This window comes from Fundulus heteroclitus, chromosome 7 (assembly GCF_011125445.2).
Source record: "Fundulus heteroclitus isolate FHET01 chromosome 7, MU-UCD_Fhet_4.1, whole genome shotgun sequence".
Lineage (NCBI taxonomy): Eukaryota > Metazoa > Chordata > Actinopteri > Cyprinodontiformes > Fundulidae > Fundulus > Fundulus heteroclitus.
Genome location: NC_046367.1, coordinates 5,388,080 through 5,406,399, shown reverse-complemented (window position 1 = coordinate 5,406,399; position 18,320 = coordinate 5,388,080). Strand labels below are relative to the sequence as shown.

The window sequence follows — 18,320 nt, the reverse complement described above, 5'->3', positions numbered from 1 at the left end:
TTTGGTTTGATGCATCATCCCCAGTCCCAGGGGAAGGTGGAAAGGATGAATTAAAACCTAAAAAAACAATCGGCTAAAATCTGTGCACAAACTGAATTATGTTATATTGATGTGTTGCCTTTTGCTGTGATGTCAGTCGGAGTTTCAGTTAATTCCATTCCAGGTTGGAGACTGGAAGGAGTTTTTCGGGACTCCAAATGCCAACCACCGGAATTCAGAGGTAACTTGCAAAATTTGACACATAAATATTATCTTTCTCAGATACAGACTGTCTTGGAGGCATACACCAGAATGCAAAAGATTCAAAGGAAGGTGAAAGAGGTTCACTACCCACAGACACCAACTGAGTGTGCCCCAAAGGTTGAAAGGAAAGGCTGAGACGTGGTTTCAGCAGAGCCAGTGCATGCCAGCAACAAGGAAAGGTCCAAGGAAGGGACACCTGGATCCACGCCACACAGTGCAAAGTGTTCAACGGAACACCACCTAAGCAGCATCCTGGTCAGAACCCCCTGCCTAGAGGGGCTTCCAACTACTGTCCACCTGTACCAGGCCGGTAACAGGGCAGCTTGAAGCACAGATGCCACTCTGGAGAGGCAGCAGGATTTTTTATTTGGTTTTTCGTTTGTTTTTGTTTTTTAAATAACAATAAATAAATAAAGAAGTACTGAGTACCAGAAGAAAGGACAATCCACTTTACAGCCAAGATCAACATGCAGCTGTACGGAAGATCGCAGTTGCACCAAGTGACTATAAACCACTACTTTTTTCAAAGAAGACATCATGAACAATTGAAGTGACGTAAGAAAAAGAGTAAATTTACATGATAAACAGTGGGGAATATTAGAATCATTTTTACTATTCTCTATTTGTTTTTATTTCCTATATTCACCGTAGTTATCATGTATTTACTCATTACTATTAAAAAGGTTTTTAAGTTTAGGTTTGTTCTAATATTAAAGTGTCTTTCAGATGACTAATCCTTCTCTCCTATGTGACAGAGTAAGATTTTGTGAAGAGAAAGAGTCTCATGATATAAAGTTGTTTTGCACCTCACCATCTGTGGCAACTCCTTTCTCTGACAACTGAACTGCTTTGTATTATCTTGAAGGTCACAGAGTTGTTTTGCTTCACCCTACTCCCTAGCTTGACAATGTAACCAGGGATTCCCTGTTTAAAATTAAAAAGAAAAGAGGTGACAGTGAACGTTTCAGAGCAAGCAGGAGAATTGTAATGGCGTACCGCAAGCGAGCTATTTTTAGAACGTGACGTCACGAGACGTCATATCACGTGGTACGCGGTAGGGCAAGCTTGATCTGTCCTCCGCTGTTTCGCTGTAAAAGAGCTGTGCGTTACCCCTGGTTTTACTCGTAAAACGACTGCCTTTTCCAAGTCTAAGACCATGGTTTTTAAACATTGCTGCTATGGAACTTTCTTTCTTCAAGACTGCCAAGGAGAAATGTGTGCCCTGAGTACACCAGTGCAGTCGGCCTACACAACAGTTGAACCCGGAAAAAGTTACCAAATTCACGTACATATGTAGCAAGCATTTTGTTGGAGGAAAGGGCCCAACCGAAGAACATCCTGACCCAATTCCAGCGACATCAAGTAGTGAACAGGTAAGAGTTTTTTGAATACCATTTACCTTTGTCAACCGAGCGCCTGCTACCATGATAGCATATAGGCTATCATGGCAGCTGAGATGTAAACAGTTGTTTTGTAGCTACCTATTGGCAACATCGATTCCTGGATGGTGATTACAAAGAGAAAAAAAAACGGCCGACGACGCCATGAACGCCAAGCAGGGAAAAAAAACAATGACTTACCGTTCGTTCAACTGGGCCCGTTTTCCGGTCTTTTTAAACCCTCGACACTCAAGCCATCGTTTGAGCTGAAGGTTGGTGTGTTCTTCGACAGTTCGACCAGTAAACCGTGCGCCTGGGACATAGTCTTGCGAAAGTTTAACGGCTATAAAGTTGGTCATATCGCTGTTTCTGTTGCGCGTGTAATGGCTGGTGGCTACGGGCGCTCTCTACCTGTTGGCCCTACCAAAGCGGCAAGGGGCGTTGCTCTTGAGATGGTGACGTCACGTGCGCGTTACGCCATTGAACGTTTTTCTGTGTGCTCTCCTTGCAAGGTGTTATAACTGACTTCCCTAACTTTTTTAAAGATTTTAGTGACCTCCTGTGTGTGATATGTGTTGAATATGACTGTTTAATTATTGTGGGAGACATCAACTTTCACGTTGACAACCCTGAAGACAGAAGTGCAAAAGAACTGTGTGACACACTTAAAAACTTTTGTTAAACTCAACATGTTAAACAGCCAACACACAGAGACATATTTTAGACTTAATCATCACTAAAGGTCTAAAGATTTCTAATGTCAATGTAACTGATGTTGCCCTATCTGATCACTTTTCTGTCACCTTTGAAAGCATAATTACCAATGACTCATTTAGCCAAAGGGACATCATAAGAAAACGCACCTTTAACTCCTGTTGTCCTCGGGTCAAAATGACCCGCCACTGTGTTAAAACCCCCAAAAAAATCCACTAAATGTTATTTTTTTAACTTGAGATTTTAAGACTTTGCCTAGATTGGCCAAAACAATAAAAATAGTTAAATGTTGCTTTTATTCACATTTCCAAGTAAGCTGTACAAAAAAATTTACAAAGATGGTCTTTGGGTCAAAATGACCCGTGAGCCAAATAGAGTTGAAATCAAGGCCACAGAGTTATTTACAAACCACAGAATGTTACAAAGTTTTAGCTGTGTCTCAGATCAATCAGTAGCAGAAGTAAACGAGGCAAATCAGGTGGGGTTCTCGCAGACTTCAGAAGACCACCTGTTATTTACAGAGGTTATAAAGGTCCTGCATAGCAGGACCCTGAATTGTGTCTGTGCTGAAGCCATGAGTGTGCGTTACAACACTGAAGAGCCTTTAGAGGTGATTTTCTCACATGTCCAGCAAGACAACTCTGATTCAGAAGAAGAAGTAGAGGATGTATCCAAAAAAGAAGATGGAGAGGAATACAACCCAGAGCATGATGAATCATCTTCAGAAGAAGAAGAAAACCTTGAAGCTGAAAGTGAGACTTCCCTTTCAAAAAATGGCAAAATAACATGGTCCTCAGCAGCATATTCAATTCAATTCAATTTCAATTCAATTTTATTTATATAGCGCCAAATCATGAAACATGTCATCTCAAGGCACTTTACAAAGTCAAGTTCAATCATATTATACAGATTGGGTCAGATTATACAGATTGGTCAAAAATGTCCTATATAAGGAAACCAGTTGATTGCATCAAAGTCCCGACAAGCAGCATTCACTCCTGGGGAAGCGTAGAGCCACAGGAAGAGTCATCTGCATTGTACATGGCTTTGCTGCAATCCCTCATACTGAGCAAGCATGAAGCGACAGTGGGAAGAAAAACCACCCATTAGCGGGAAGGAAAAACCTCCGGCAGAACCGGGCTCAGTATGAACGGTCATCTGCCTCGACCGACTGGGGTTACAGAAGACAGAACAGAGACACAACAAGAGAGACAAAAAGCACAGAAGCACACATTGATCTAGTAATCTGTTCTACATTAGATGGTAGTAGCGGGTGAGCCGTCTTCTCTGGATGATGTCACAGTTAACAGAACGCCAGACCAGGTGTACCTACTATGAAGAGAAAAGAGAGAGAACAGAAAGTTAAAGCAGAAATGACAACACATAATGCATAATTGAAGAACAGTAGAACTCAATAGAGTGAGAAAATTAGATCCTGATATACTCCAGTAGCCTAAGCCTATAGCAGTAAAACTATAAAAGGTAGCTGAGAGTAACATGAGCCACTAGTTATAATTTTTGTAAAAAGAAAAGTTTGAAGCCTAGTCTTAAAAGTAGACAGGGTGTCTGCCTCACGGACCAAAACTGGGAGTTGGTTCCACAGGAGAGGAGCATATGACCAACACGGCAGGCATGCAGAACAAAACATTGTAAAGATGACCCCAGGACCCACAAGGTATGCCGTTTCACATGCCCATGATATTGGTTCTATATTCTACCTGTTTATCACACCAGCAATAGAAAAAATAATCCTGGAAATGACAAATCTGGAGGGTTTTCGCAAATATGGAGACAGCTGGAAAAAGGTGGATGAGATTGACCTCTAGGCCTATTTAGGGCTGCTAATACTAGCAGGTGTATACAGGTCCCGAGGTGAGGCTGCAGCTAGTCTATGGGATGCAGAGAGTGGAAGGCCAATTTTCCGAGCCACAATGTCGCTCAAACTCTTTCACACCTACTCAAGACTGATTCGATTTGATGACCGTGAATCAAGACCAGCAAGACGTGTGACAGACAAACTTGCAGCCATAAGAGAGGTATGGGACAAGTGGGTGGAGCGGTTGCCCTATCTCTACAATCCAGGGCCTGACGTAACAGTGGATGAGCAACCGGTTCCATTTAGAGGTAATATGTTTTCATATTTGTAATAAAAGTGATTTTTACTATTGATTTCTTTGACTGTTTTCTGTGACACTGATACTAATCACTGATGCTAATGTCTTTTGTCCATAGGTCGTTGTCCTTTCCGGCAGTATATGCCCAGCAAGCCAGCAAAATATGCGATCAAGTCATGGGTGGCTTGCGATGCCAATTCAAGCTATGCTGGGAAAATGCAAGTCTATACTGGGAAGTCAACCAGTGGATGCCCAGAGAAGAACCAGGGGATGCGAGTTGTGCTTGATGTGACAGAGGGACTGAGGGGTCACAATGTGACATGTGACAATTTTTTTCACCTCTTATGAACTCGGACAGCAGCTCCTGAAGAGGAAGATCACCATGGTTGGTACAGTTCGAAAGAACAAGCCTGAGCTCCCACCTGCACTGCTTGCGTCAAAGGAGAGAGAGGTCTTCTCCTCAAGGTTTGCCTTCACACCCACCACCACTCTAGTTTCCTACCTCCCAAAGAAAAACAAAAATGTAGTTCTTCTGAGCACACTGCACAAAGACAGCGACGTTAGTGATCGTGAGGACAGGAAGCCAATCATAATCCTGGACTACAACCACAACAAAGGAGGCGTGGACAACCTAGATAAGGTGATTGGGACATATAGCTGCAGAAGAATGACTGCACGCTGGCCCCTGGTCATCTTCCACAACATCATTGATGTGTCCTCCTACAATGCCTTTGTGATTTGGAGAGAGATCAACCCAACCTGGATGTCTTGTAAGCACAACAAGAGGAGGGTGTTCCTGGAGCAGCTAGGAAAGGCACTTGTAACTCCACTCATTGAAAGAAGGAAGCATGTCCCCCGCACAGAAGCCTCAGCAGCAGTTGTAAAAGCTATTCAGAGTGCAGCAGCTCCTGATCAACCTGAGGATCCATCTACCACAGCCACTTCCCCTGCTAGGGCAAGTAAGAGGAAGAGATGTCAGTTCTGCCCTCAAAAGAAGGACTGTAAAACACACACTGTGTGCTGCAGGTGTAAGAAATATATCTGCAAAGGCTGTGCACTTGCATACTGTCCTACATGTGCTAGTTAGTTGAATGGGTTATGTTATTTTTCATATTTTTGTATTGTACATTCTCTTAAATTGTTCACTGGAGAAAAGTAACAGAAAATGAGTTATTGAGATGAATAAAAATGCATTCGAAACTCCTTTTTGCACATTTTTTTCTTTTCCCAGCTATAGAAATTCAAGTGGGGAGGAAAAACTCAAGTATTCACACATTTTGTGGTGAATTACAATATACAAGTGTCACGAACGAGAGACGGATGGACCCAGTATTCAGCCAGACAAGAAAAAGTGCAAACAAAAAGGCTTTAATAAAGCTCAAAAGGGAATATGCAGGCTCAGTGGTCAAATAACATTTCCAAGTCGGTACACAGGCGGGCAGGAAAAAACAGGCAAGGATAACAGGATCAGGCTCAGGCCGGCACAGAAGTCAAAAACGCAAATTGGGTCAGGTCAACAGGCAAACGAACAGACAGAACAGGGAATGCTGGACTAGACTCACCAAAAGACAAAAGACAATAGAGTGAACTAATTAAAAAGACCAACATAAACTATAACAAAAACTCAAATCATGACAGAGCCCCTCCCTCAAGGGCGGATTCCAGACGACCTAAAAAGAAAAAGCAGACTAGATCGGGTGGGTGGAGGGGGTCTCAGGACGGAGGGACAGAGTCGAGACATAAACAAAAACAACCCAGACAGGGCGGACTAAAACAAACAGTCTCAAGAAACAAAAGTCTGGTGGGCGTCCCAGAGGACGACCCCGACGAGTCAGGTTTTCTGGAGGACGTCCCGGAGGACGGCTGCAACAATTCAGATAATCCGGCGGGTGTCCCGGAGGACGGCCCCGGAGAGGTTGGTGCTCCGGCGGGCGTCCAGGAGGAAGGCGGTGGACCGGAGCGTCAAGAGGTAGATGGCGACGCCAGGCCCCTGGCGACCATCGGCGGAACAGAGCCCCCAGAAACCGCCGACGGAGTAGGACCCCCGGAGACGGACGGCTGGCCAGGATCCTCAGAGGCAGAATCTGAAAAAGAAAATGTCCTGCCGGTGCCGAACTGCAGGCTTCAGGCGGCGCCGGGCGGCAGGCGCCGGGCGGCAGGCTTCAGGCGGCGCCGGGCGGCAGGCTTCAGGCGGCGCCGGGCGGCAGGCTTCAGGCGGCGCCGGGCTGCAGGCTTCAGGAGGCCCCGGGCGGCAGGCCTCAGGAGGCCCCGGGCTGCAGGCTTCAGGCGGCGCCGGGCGGCAGGCTTCAGGCGGCGCCGGGCGGCAGGCTTCAGGCGGCGCCGGGCTGCAGGCTTCAGGAGGCCCCGGGCGGCAGGCCTCAGGAGGCCCGGGCTGCAGGCTTCAGGCGGCGCCGGGCGGCAGGCCTCAGGAGGCCCCGGGCTGCAGGCTTCAGGAGGCCCCGGGCTGCAGGCTTCAGGAGGCGTCTGGATACCCAAGAGGAAAAGAATCTCCCGCACACCTGACTCCAATTGAGAAAGAGATCTCCCAACATCTGCCCGCCACTGTTTGTCGGCCGATGGGTCCATGTTTGGCCAGATCATTCTGTCACGAACGAGAGACGGATGGACCCAGTATTCAGCCAGACAAGAAAAAGTGCAAACAAAAAGGCTTTAATAAAGCTCAAAAGGGAATATGCAGGCTCAGTGGTCAAATAACATTTCCAAGTCGGTACACAGGCGGGCAGGAAAAAACAGGCAAGGATAACAGGATCAGGCTCAGGCTGGCACAGAAGTCAAAAACGCAAATTGGGTCAGGTCAACAGGCAAACGAACAGACAGAACAGGGAATGCTGGACTAGACTCACCAAAAGACAAAAGACAATAGAGTGAACTAATTAAAAAGACCAACATAAACTATAACAAAAACTCAAATCATGACAACAAGATGAAATTTGGTGTTTAAAATTCAATTAAGCTGCTTATATTGGGGGGTTAGTGAAGACGGGTCATTTTGACCCGGAGGACACAGGGTGTATACAGAAAATGAGGACAACAGGAGGGTTAAGGACAATGCCACAGAAGCTTTTATTCAAGCTTACTCTGCTACTTCAACCTTGGGCTGCAACTCAGTAGATGAGCTAGTAGATAACTTTCAGTCTAAAGTCTCAGACATCACTGACTGCATTGCTCCAGTTAAAGTGAAAGTTCTTTCCGGGAAGAAAAAATCTCCTTGGAGAAATGCTCCAGCAGTTAGAGGTGAAAAAAGGGAATGTCGAAAAGCTGAACGCAGGTGGAGAAAGAACAGACTGCAGGTTCACTATGAAATCTATAAAGGGAGACTACAGATATAACTCACAACTGAAAAATGCAAGAGAATCTTTCTTCTCTGAGATCATTAAGAAAAACATTAATAATGCTTGTGTCTTATTTTCCACAGTCGACAGGTTAACAAATCCTCCTGTGTCCGTGGCTTCCGAACTCCACTCCACCAGGGCCTGCATTGAATTTGCTAACTTCTTTACTGAGAAAATCCTAAAAATTAGAGGATCACTTTGTACTACCATATCAACACCAGAACCAATGCTGTTTTCAGCTGGAACTACTTCTGACAAAATGCCCCAATTCAGCCAAATAAACCACAAAAGCTTAGAGCAGATCATTCAGCGGCTAAGTTCCTAAGTTCACTGCTGAAAAAGAACAATTTAGACAAACTACTACTCCAGAACTATAGGCCCATCTCAAACCTCCCCTTTATCAGTAAGATTATTGAAAAAGCTGTATTTCAACAATTAAACACCTTCTTAACAACGACCAGCCGCTTTGACGTTTTCCAGTCAGGTTTCCGTGCTCACCACAGTACAGAGACCGCCCTTATCAAGGTGTTTAATGACATCCATATAAATACAGACTGTGGAAGAACCACCGTGCCGGTTCTATTGGACCTCAGTGCAGCATTTGATACTGTCGATCACTCCATTCTGTTAGAGCGCCTGGAGAACTGGGTCAGCCTCTGTGGTACAGCTCTCCACTGGTTTTATAACTACTTAAAGGACAGGGACTATTTTGTATCAGTAGGTAACTTAACATCAAAGACAACAAAAATCACATGCGGGGTTCCCCAAGGGTCATTCCTGGGCCCCCTTCACTTCAATATCTACATGCTCCCTCTAGCTCAGATAATAAAAAATAACATCAGCTACCATAACTATGCAGACGACACACAGCTTTACATCACCATGTCACCAGGTGACTTTAAACCAGTTCAGGCACTGAGTAAATGCCTAGAAGAAATCAATGCCTGGATGTGTTAAAACTTTCTTTAATTGAATAAAAATAAAACTGAAGTAATAATCTTTGGACCAATAGAGGAGAGATCAAAAGTTAGCACACAGCTTCAGTCGCTTCAGCTAGGAACCACTGATCAGGCCCGAAACCTGGGTGTAGTGATGGACTCAGACCTGAACCTTCAAAAGCATCTAAATACAATTACAAGGTCGGCTTTCTATCACTTGAGGAACATTTCCAGGATTAAAGGACTAATGACTCAGAAGGATCTGGAAAAACTAATCCATGTGTTTATATTAAATAGAATTGATTACTGCAACGGTGTTTTCACAGGTCTGCCTAAAAAGTGGATCAGACAGCTGCAGCTGATCCAGAACGCTGCTGCCCGTGTCCTCACTAAGACTAAGAAAGTAGAGCACATAACCCCAGTTCTAAAGTCATTACCCTGGCTCCCTGTATCTCAGAGAATAGACTTTAAAATACTTCTGTTAGTCTATAAATCCCTAAATGGCTTAGCACCTAAATACATCACAGATGTATTATCAAAGTATCAACCCTCCAGACCACTCAGGTCTTCTGGCTCCAGCCTGCTCTGCATACCTAGAGCCCGAACCAAACACGGAGAAGCAGCATTTAGTTCCTATGCTCTACTTATCTGGAACAAACTTCCAGAAAACTGTAAAAGTGTGGAAAGCCTGAGTTCCTTTAAATCGAGATTAAAAACACATTTGATTAAAATTGCCTTTGAATGTTCCAGTTAAACTGTTTTACTGTTTTTAATGTTCTTTTTTGTTTCTACATTCTATCCCTACTTGCTTTTATTCCTATATTTTAATCATGTAAAGCACTTTGCATTGTCTCTGTACTGAATTGTGCTATATAAATAAATTTGCCCTGCCTTGCCTTCCCTGTTGTCTCTCTTCCTTGTTTGTTTAATGAATGTTTAATGCTAAATCTATATCTAAATGTTAAATGTTAAATCTAAATGATAAATCTATATCTAGATGTGAAATCCATATCTAAATGCTAAATGTTAAATCTAAATGTTAAATCTATATCTAAATGTTAAATGTAAATGTTAAATCTATATCTAAATGTTAAATTTATATCTAAATGGTAAATCTATATCTAAATGTTAAATCCATATCTAAATGTTAAATCTATATATAAATGTTAAATCCATATCTAAATGCTAAACTGATATCTAAATGGTAAATCTATATCTAAATGTTAAATCTAAATGTTACATCTAAATCTAAATGTTAAATGGTAAATCTAAATGTTTCGAAAATATGCTAATTGACCACGCCCCCTATCAGGTTCTCGACCACACCAATGACCTTGGATCTGCCATGAGATCCATCTGTGGAGGACACTGTAAATATGCCGCACTGAGAAACAATTTAATCCAGTAGATGGCGATAATGCAACATTTCCTAATGACAACCACCATAACACCCCCCCCCCCCCCCCCCCAAAGAAGAAAACGAAGATGATGGTGATACCTAAGGAAAATGTCTGACGTTACTCCACTACTGGGAGAGATTGAGCAAGCAGTTGTGGCAGGTGTGCGGACTGCCCTCCAGGGTGTAGTTCCACCGGTAACGTTGCCAGCCATACCATTAACGGTAAGTTTGGGTTTCATTTTAATTTATTAATGCATGCAGGACGGAGTTACTTTTAGCTAATGTACTTAGCCAGGTAACGTTAACGTATGAGTCAAATGCAAGCTAGCGTCGAGGTCTTTGTGATGCACTTCTGTAGCTGTGATTCAAAGTTGATGTTATGGTAACCTTTAAATAAGCTGGTTAGCTACAAAACTATCAAGTGTATGAAGCCTAGTATTTTGTGCTGTGGTTAATATGTGGATAACGTCAGACCTCTCAACTTTTATCAAAAGTTAGGAGTGAGATTATGCTAATCTGGGGGCGGGGCTTGTTTGGGGCGGGGCTAACCGGACCCTGGAAGAGCCAGTGGAGTCAACTCCATCTCATTTTTATCCCACCAGACAATGAAGTAGACATGTATTACTTGTGTTAAAAAGAGAAAGAGACATATTAATACTTTATTGTTCAGTTAATGGATTAAAACATAAATAATACACAATTGTTCAAATAATACTGAATAAAATTAAGTAGATTTTAATTATTGACCGAATTATTATACTGTTACACATTCATCTATGGGTTGTTTATCATTGTGAATCTATAACCTGATTGGTGAATCAGGCTGAGTTTCATCAAGCCTTTATGATCCCCTCAGCAGCAACACTGAAGCACACAGAGGTTCCCGCTGCGTCTTTACGCACGATCCAGCTGCTGATCTCTCCCTCTTTTCAGCTCAATGCACTTCTAGACTGTTACAGTTTATAACATTCTCATCACCTTTCACAGCGACAGGTTTCTCAGTCAGTCGCCGCGCTGACCAGACAAATCTCTATTGCTCTCGTCAGTGCGCTCTGGGCGCACTGACGCCCAGAAAGCACCTGCTCCGAGGGAAAGGAGGGGGGAGAGGAGCAAGCGCGGAGGCACAGAAATACGGTGCATGTAGTTAAAAAATGCAGAATTAATAAAAACGAAACTTATAACTGACCAAGTGGCGTTTTAAACTGCATCTGGTTAGCAGAACTGTTTTATGATCCAGCGTGCAGCCATGGCTGGTTCTGAATGAACCAGTCATCTCGCAGCAGCTCCGCCCCCTCCCCTCCTGTGTACGCGGTACAGGACCTTACTGGCTCACTTTCACCACTGTTAAGACTAAAATTATTCATAACTCTGATCACTCTTCCTGCTGCTCTGTTAACACGAACTGCAGCAGGAATTACTGATGGCCACAAGCTGTGAAAGAAGCCGAAACAGCTCAGCAGAAGGCGGAGTTTTGTCGTCCGCAGCCCAGATGGGCTTTGTGATTTTTATGCGTGAGAAATTCCATGTTTACGTGTGAAATGCCATGTGTTGCATGTGAGCGTGTGAAGTCAGTGAAATGCGTGTGTCACACGGTCAATGCGTGAGAGTTGAGAGCTATGATAACGTTCTTGGAGAGCTAACGTTAGCTCGATCGCTTGCTCGCTAACGTTACATTAAGTTGCGGGGGCTTTGCCGTCGTATCTGACATTATACGGGCTCATGTTTCAGGCGACCACACCACAGGGTAACCTCAACCCACTGGCACCTCCAGCTCTGCCCACATTCACATTTATGCTGTCCTAAGTTAACTCGAGAAATGTTAACTAAAAAAAAGAAACATACATCCAGCTTATCCAGCTAAATAACTGACTAAAGTTAGAAATGTCAAGTCATTTTGAAGTCTTTCAGAGGGCACGTTTCAGGAGAAAAGTTGTTCTGCTGTTGCCTGTGTTCTAATATGGCAAAATAAGATATTCTATTTTCATGTCCTATCTGTTTCCCCTTCTATTTTTTAGGATGGGCATACCATCATTTCAAAATAGGACATTGAGAGTTTGCTGCTGCTTGGGACAACACTTTCTGAAGTAGCTTCGGTCCTGCAGATCTCCAGACCCACGTTGTACAAGCTCATGCAGGAATACAACATAAGAGACACAAAATTCAGTAACATTTCTGATGAGATATTGGATGCAACCATAAAAGAGATAAAAGAAGGACATCCTTATATAGGAGAAGTTATGCTTAATGGACATTTGCGTGCCAGAAACATTGTGGTGCAGAGACGTCGTGTCAGAGACTCTGTAAGAAGGGTTGATGGTGCCGGTATTGAGTCCAGGAGGACAACAACAATACGACGACGAGTATACACTGTGCCTTTTCCAAACTATATATGGCATATAGATGGCAATCACAAACTTATTAGATGGAAATTAGTTGTACATTGCGCAATGGATGGTTTCAGTAGAATGTTAATGTTTTTCAAGTGTTCCAACAACAATTGGGCTGAAACAGTTGTGGACCTCTTCAGTACAGCCAGCAGCAAACATGGCCGACCTCTTCACATCAGAACTGATCATGGAGGAGAAAATACCCGGATTTGGGAAGACATGAGAGTACACAGAGGTGAAAGTTCTGTGTTTACTGGAAGTTCTGTACATAACCAGCGCATTGAATGATTCAATCGGGACTTGAACAGAAATTGCTGTGATGTGTTTGCGCCCATTTTCAATGAGCTAGAATCAATGGAGACCTTAGATGTAGAAAATGAAACAGATTTATTTTGTCTTCATTGTGTGGACATTCCGAGGATCAATCGCACACTGGATGAGTTTCAAGCTGCATTTAACAATCATTCACTTTGCTCTGAAGGGAACAGAACCCCTATTCAGCTTTTCACATTAGACCGACATCTCCTGTTACTTAATCATCCAGATGCTGCAACTGAAGAAAGAACAGTGGATTCAGCATCAACACCTCATGCACATGACTCCTTTTGCCCACTTAACGAGCAGCACTTACAATAACTTGTTGTTGCAGTTAACCCTCTTGAAAATGATGGTAACAAGGGGAAAACATTGTATCACAGAGTACAGGAATTTGTATTGCACAAAACTGTAGTTGGGTAACTGTAACTCTTTTGCCCATACTAAAGAATGTTAATGTAACCTCAACACAAGTGGTGTGGATTAAGTAAATACTAACAACGTGCAAAGGTTTATACTACCAATGTGCACAGGTTTAACTAATACTGAACAGTTTCAACATGAAATGTTGTAAACTAGTAAAAACTAAATTCACATCAAACCTACCCGTAGGTGGTTTAATGTGTAGTGTACTTAAGAGCTTACAAATTTACTCACTACCATGTTTACTTGGATTTTTTTGTGTACTGCTCTGCAATTAGGTTTCTTCTGTAGACTACACTGCGCTAAAAATGTCTCCATTCATGAGAGCCACCAGAAAATGGTAATCAAATTCATCATCATCTGCGAGGTTCTTACTGTTGACAAAGATCTGAAGCTCTTTTGAGCATATGTGAGCAATGGGAAGGTGTTTTGTGTCATCATGGACAAAAGTTAGTTTTGGACTAGGAAGAAATCCAGTCGCTGGAACTTTGCTGCTTCCTGTTGCAAAAGCTAGGATGTGTCCAGGAGTCAATGTCAGGATAAATGCCCTTTCTGCCTCAGTTAGGTTCCTGGCATCCAGACGTCCCACAAGGTCTTTCTCTACAAGGGTTAAAAAGGTACATAAAATAAAAATAGACATTACACACTTATTTTCTAAACAGCTTTATCTGTGCATATCTTGAAGTACATTTGTCATAGATTATAGATTGTGAAATGATAGCTTTGTCCTTAGCAGGCATGAAATGTAGACATTTAAATAATAAAATAAAGACAGAGCACTTGACACACAGGCCTCTTGTAACATTTATGACTGTAGTCAAGTTATTCTCTACATCACTTGTTCCCAAACCTGTCCTGGAAAAATCTATCATATACAGATTGTCAGGACATCACACCTGTACAGAGGAGAATCTTCATGTCACACTTATTACCAAAAGCTTAATTTAAATTCAGTCCATGTTTGTTTTGTAGGGTATTGGCATTCTAATGTTTAGTGGCTGAATGTTTTCTCTCTCTGATTGAATATCATCTAAATTATTTAATGTCAACTTTTGATTTATAGTGTCTATAAAGCACTAACCTGAGCCTAGCTTATCTCAAAAGAGCCTAAGGGTTTGATGATTCGAACTGTATGGTCTGCTAAGCAATGGGCAATATCCGAACCACAATACACTGACATGTCCCTTTTAGAAACCAGAAAACCCAAAACCTTTTTTCACACATTTTCCTAGTCTATTTTTGTGTAGTATCAAGTTTTCATCAAGCAAATGTAGAGCATGTCGGAAAAAACATATTTAGTCAACACACCCGATTACCTTCCACACAGTGGAGAAACTCTCTGATCTTAACCACCATTAACTCTTTTCTTGGTCTTCTGTTGCTTCCCAGAACAGAGTAGTTTGGTTTCAAGAGTGTAGCTACAACATCTGCTGTGACATCACTGACATCTCAAGAAGAACCCTAATGCCAGGGTTTTCTTTCCAGAGCGGCAGAACCTGTGAAAACAAAAACTATAAGTTTAGGAGTAGATTTTCTTCCTATATATTTAGTGTACCTGTATCTAACACAGATCCACCTATACATTGGGGAAAAAAGTGCATGAAAACTTCAAATATATTATTAATGTTGTTACATTTTAAGATATTTAATCTCTTGGAACAGGGAAGAGCAATTTGGAGTTGAATATCTTGCTTAAGGGCACATCGGCTGGATTTAGCATCCCATACCAGTTAGATTTCAGTCTAAACCTACCCCATAGTGCTTCAAACCCTCGACTAACTGATCATAGCAACTCTGTCATTGAATGAGGACATTGTACAGTATTGCTTTCTGTACAAAATCATCTTTGTTGTCCATGCTGACAGGGTTTGGGAGACCTTCGATTTGGTATCGCCATGGATCACAGCATTCTACTGCTTGCTCCAGCTCATCCTTGGTTGTTGCTTCATCAACCTCAAGGTGCATAATGGAAACATAAGCATAACAATTAAAAATTCATAGTTAAAATAAATGCCTCAGAAATTCGGGCTGAAGCCAAAAAATCTGCTCATATCATACCTTCTTCAGAGCTTCTCTCAGTTCCCTGTCAGCAACATAATCTGGAGTGACATTCACCTGAAAGATGTGTCCTGTGAGAAGGTAGTCTACTACAAGAGGAGAAAGTAGGGCTGGAGGCTCACCACCCTGGACTATGATGGTAGACATCATTTGTCCAATAGTGTGGTACACTCCATTCTGTACATGAGAAATGTTCATTCTTGGAATGAATCCATTTGGAGACTCTAGAGGGAAAAGGAAAAAAGCAAAAAAAAAAAAAAAAACTATTCTGCTTGTACAAAAATAATCATACAGCATACATACATACATCATTACACCAAAATGTAACAACTGAGACTTATCAAATTAGTTACTTATGTATTTGTGTTCCAAATTGTAGGGGGTAATTTAGCCATTATTTAAGACAAAGCATTTTAACAGTACAGTAGTAAATTAACATTTAGTACCAAATAGGGCTGACCCCCAATAGTTGAAGATTCGATGGGCAGAGGCTGATTCGACTGTCAATCTCACAGTGAATGCTTCGCAGTGAAACAAGGATCATGCCATTTTGGGGCTATGGGGGTGGTCAATGTCTGATTTTACACAGAACTACCAGTTTTCTCCCAATAAGTTAATATACAGCCTATCACAATAAATCTTTCAACGTTTAATGCTGTAAATAAACATGTAAAAATAAAACTTTAAATAAATGTTTTTAAAGTGCATAAATTAATCCAAAATAGTAACCCTAACCCTGGTTCGTCGGCACTCGTGTAGTCATAGTGTGTGTGTGGTGCAAGAGGAACACTTGCTGAAGAGACCGAGCCCTGGCTTCACTGGAGTAGTGCCAAGTTGTTTGTACCTCGCGGGACTTTCGGATAATTTGACAATGTTAATGAACCACACAAAGAATAATTTATCGTTTTTAAATAACTGGCTACTTGAAACATGCATGCAGTTGTCGGCAGCACAGAATGCACACAAAACTCTGCACAAGGCCAGTTTAATAGACGGGCAGTCAACTATTTAGACTAAAACGCCAGTCTCACCAAATTTGAATCAACTAAACAATGTAATGCAATGGAATACCACCCAATGGAAAATTGGAGGTGACCTTTGGTTTCATAAGTTTTTTCACACCCCTTGATGGTGCTCAAAAACTTAAATGGAAATGACTGGTGCTCTGATAACCCAAATGCTCCTTTAAAGATTGCAGTTAATTCAGTTCTTAGTTGGTCTTAAGACCATACTGTGGAAAACCAAATTTTTCCAACTAGGCCAGCCTGAGCTAACCTAGTCCGAGTTTCTCCTCTAGGTATAATGAATACTGTTTCCTCCGGTGAAAAAGGCAAACACACAACTTCCTTGGTGTATGTTTTGATATGTCTTTGGTTCAAGTATCCTGATCGAGCCACGCCACGCCAAGGGATTGATGGCAGAGGAACCTTTTGAAAAAAAAAAAAAAAGAGAGATTTTCTCTAAATGGTGCACAACAGACCGTGTGACAGAGAAGCTGTAAATAACTGCATATAGGCTGACATTTAGTGTTGTGAAGGCACTCCAATCATTTTGCCATTCACATGATTCAATCATTATATGCCAGCCAAGTTACATTTAAGATTCCAATTTACAAATGCCCATTTTGGCCAATGTTGAAATTCAATTATAACAGACATTGTTCTATCAGTGATTCTTTCATAAAGTCTAGGCAAATGTAAAAGAAATTAAAACCGCAAGCGGTGATGATCGGCCCTCGCAGCAAAGCGCCGCTCTGGCCTATTGGCCACCGCTGGGATTTGCACACCGCCGGCCGCCCGCCACCGCAGATGCTGTCACGCATTTTGCTCGCCCGTCCACTGTGCAATTCACACGAACGTGTTCGGCGTCGCTCCCCCACGACTCACAAAAAATCTGGTGCAGATCGCTCGATGCAGCGAGGAGATACAGCCGTTGAATAATGATAATGCATTTGGCCATCGGACCGGACTAAATCGTTCGGCGGGCCGAATTCGGCCCGCGTGCCGTAGCTTTGACACGCCTGGTTTAAACATTAGTATACCAATTTAATCAAAGGTATCTTACTAGCTGTTAATCCATCTTAATGTGAAAAGTTAACAAAACCATTTTAGTTTTTTAAAGTTACTTGCTATTTCATGTGTTTAAGGGTTTTGTTTCTTGCATTAAGACAGCTTTTATGAAAGTTTAACATCTAAATTGGTGGATACACACCCAAACGTAATGTAAAAGTAACACTTTAGCAATTGGACTATTGCTAAAGAAACACTTTAGCAATATCGCGGGGGTAGCAGCTTTATAAAGGAGGCCCAGACGTCCCTCTCCCCAGCCACTTGGGCCAGCTTCTCTGGGGGAATCCCAAGACGTTTGCAGGCCAGCCGAGAGACATAGTCCCTCCAGCGTGTCCTGGGTCTTCCCCTGGGCCTCCTCCTGGTGGGACGTGCCCGGAACACCTCACCAGGGAGGCGTCCAGGAGGCATCCTAACCAGATGCACAAGCCACCTCAACTGGCTCCTCTCGACATGAAGAAGCAGTGGCTCTACTCTGAGTCCTCCCCGGATGACTGAGCTCCTCACCCTATCTCTAAGGGAGAGCCCAGACACACTACGGAGAAAACTCATTTCGGCCGCTTGTATCCGGGATCTCGTTCTTTCGGTCATGACCCAAAGCTCGTGACCATAGATGAGGGTAGGAACGTAGATGGACCGGTAAATCGAGAGCTTCGCCTTTTGGCTCAGCTCTCTCTTCACCACAACGGACAGGTACAGCGCCCGCTTTACAGCAGACGCCGCACCAATCCGCCTGTCGATCTCCCGCTCCATCTTCCCCTCATTCGTGAACAAGACCCCAAGATACTTGAACTTCTCCACTAGAAGCTGGCTCTTTGGACTTTCCTTTTTTAAAAAGCTTATAGTTAGAGTGGCTCATGTTACCCTGAGCTACCTCTATAGTTATGCTGCTATACGTTTAGGCTACTGCAGGACATCAGGGTCTATTGTT

The 18,320-nt window shown here is 42.7% G+C and overlaps 1 long non-coding RNA gene and 1 pseudogene across 1 annotated transcript; one reads left to right on the top strand and one right to left on the bottom strand.

Moving 5' to 3' along the window:
* Nucleotides 1–1,230: 1,230 nt before the first annotated feature.
* LOC118563649 lies at nucleotides 1,231–11,888 on the top strand (annotated as a pseudogene).
* Nucleotides 11,889–12,928: 1,040 nt separating this feature from the next.
* Nucleotides 12,929–15,650, bottom strand: LOC118563663. The gene is made up of 4 exons (XR_004931335.1): nucleotides 15,324–15,650; nucleotides 15,018–15,218; nucleotides 14,582–14,761; nucleotides 12,929–13,865 (listed from the first exon to the last, which is right to left on the bottom strand). It is a non-coding gene; the product is annotated as an uncharacterized LOC118563663 (long non-coding RNA).
* Between the last annotated feature and the right edge of the window lie 2,670 nt (nucleotides 15,651–18,320).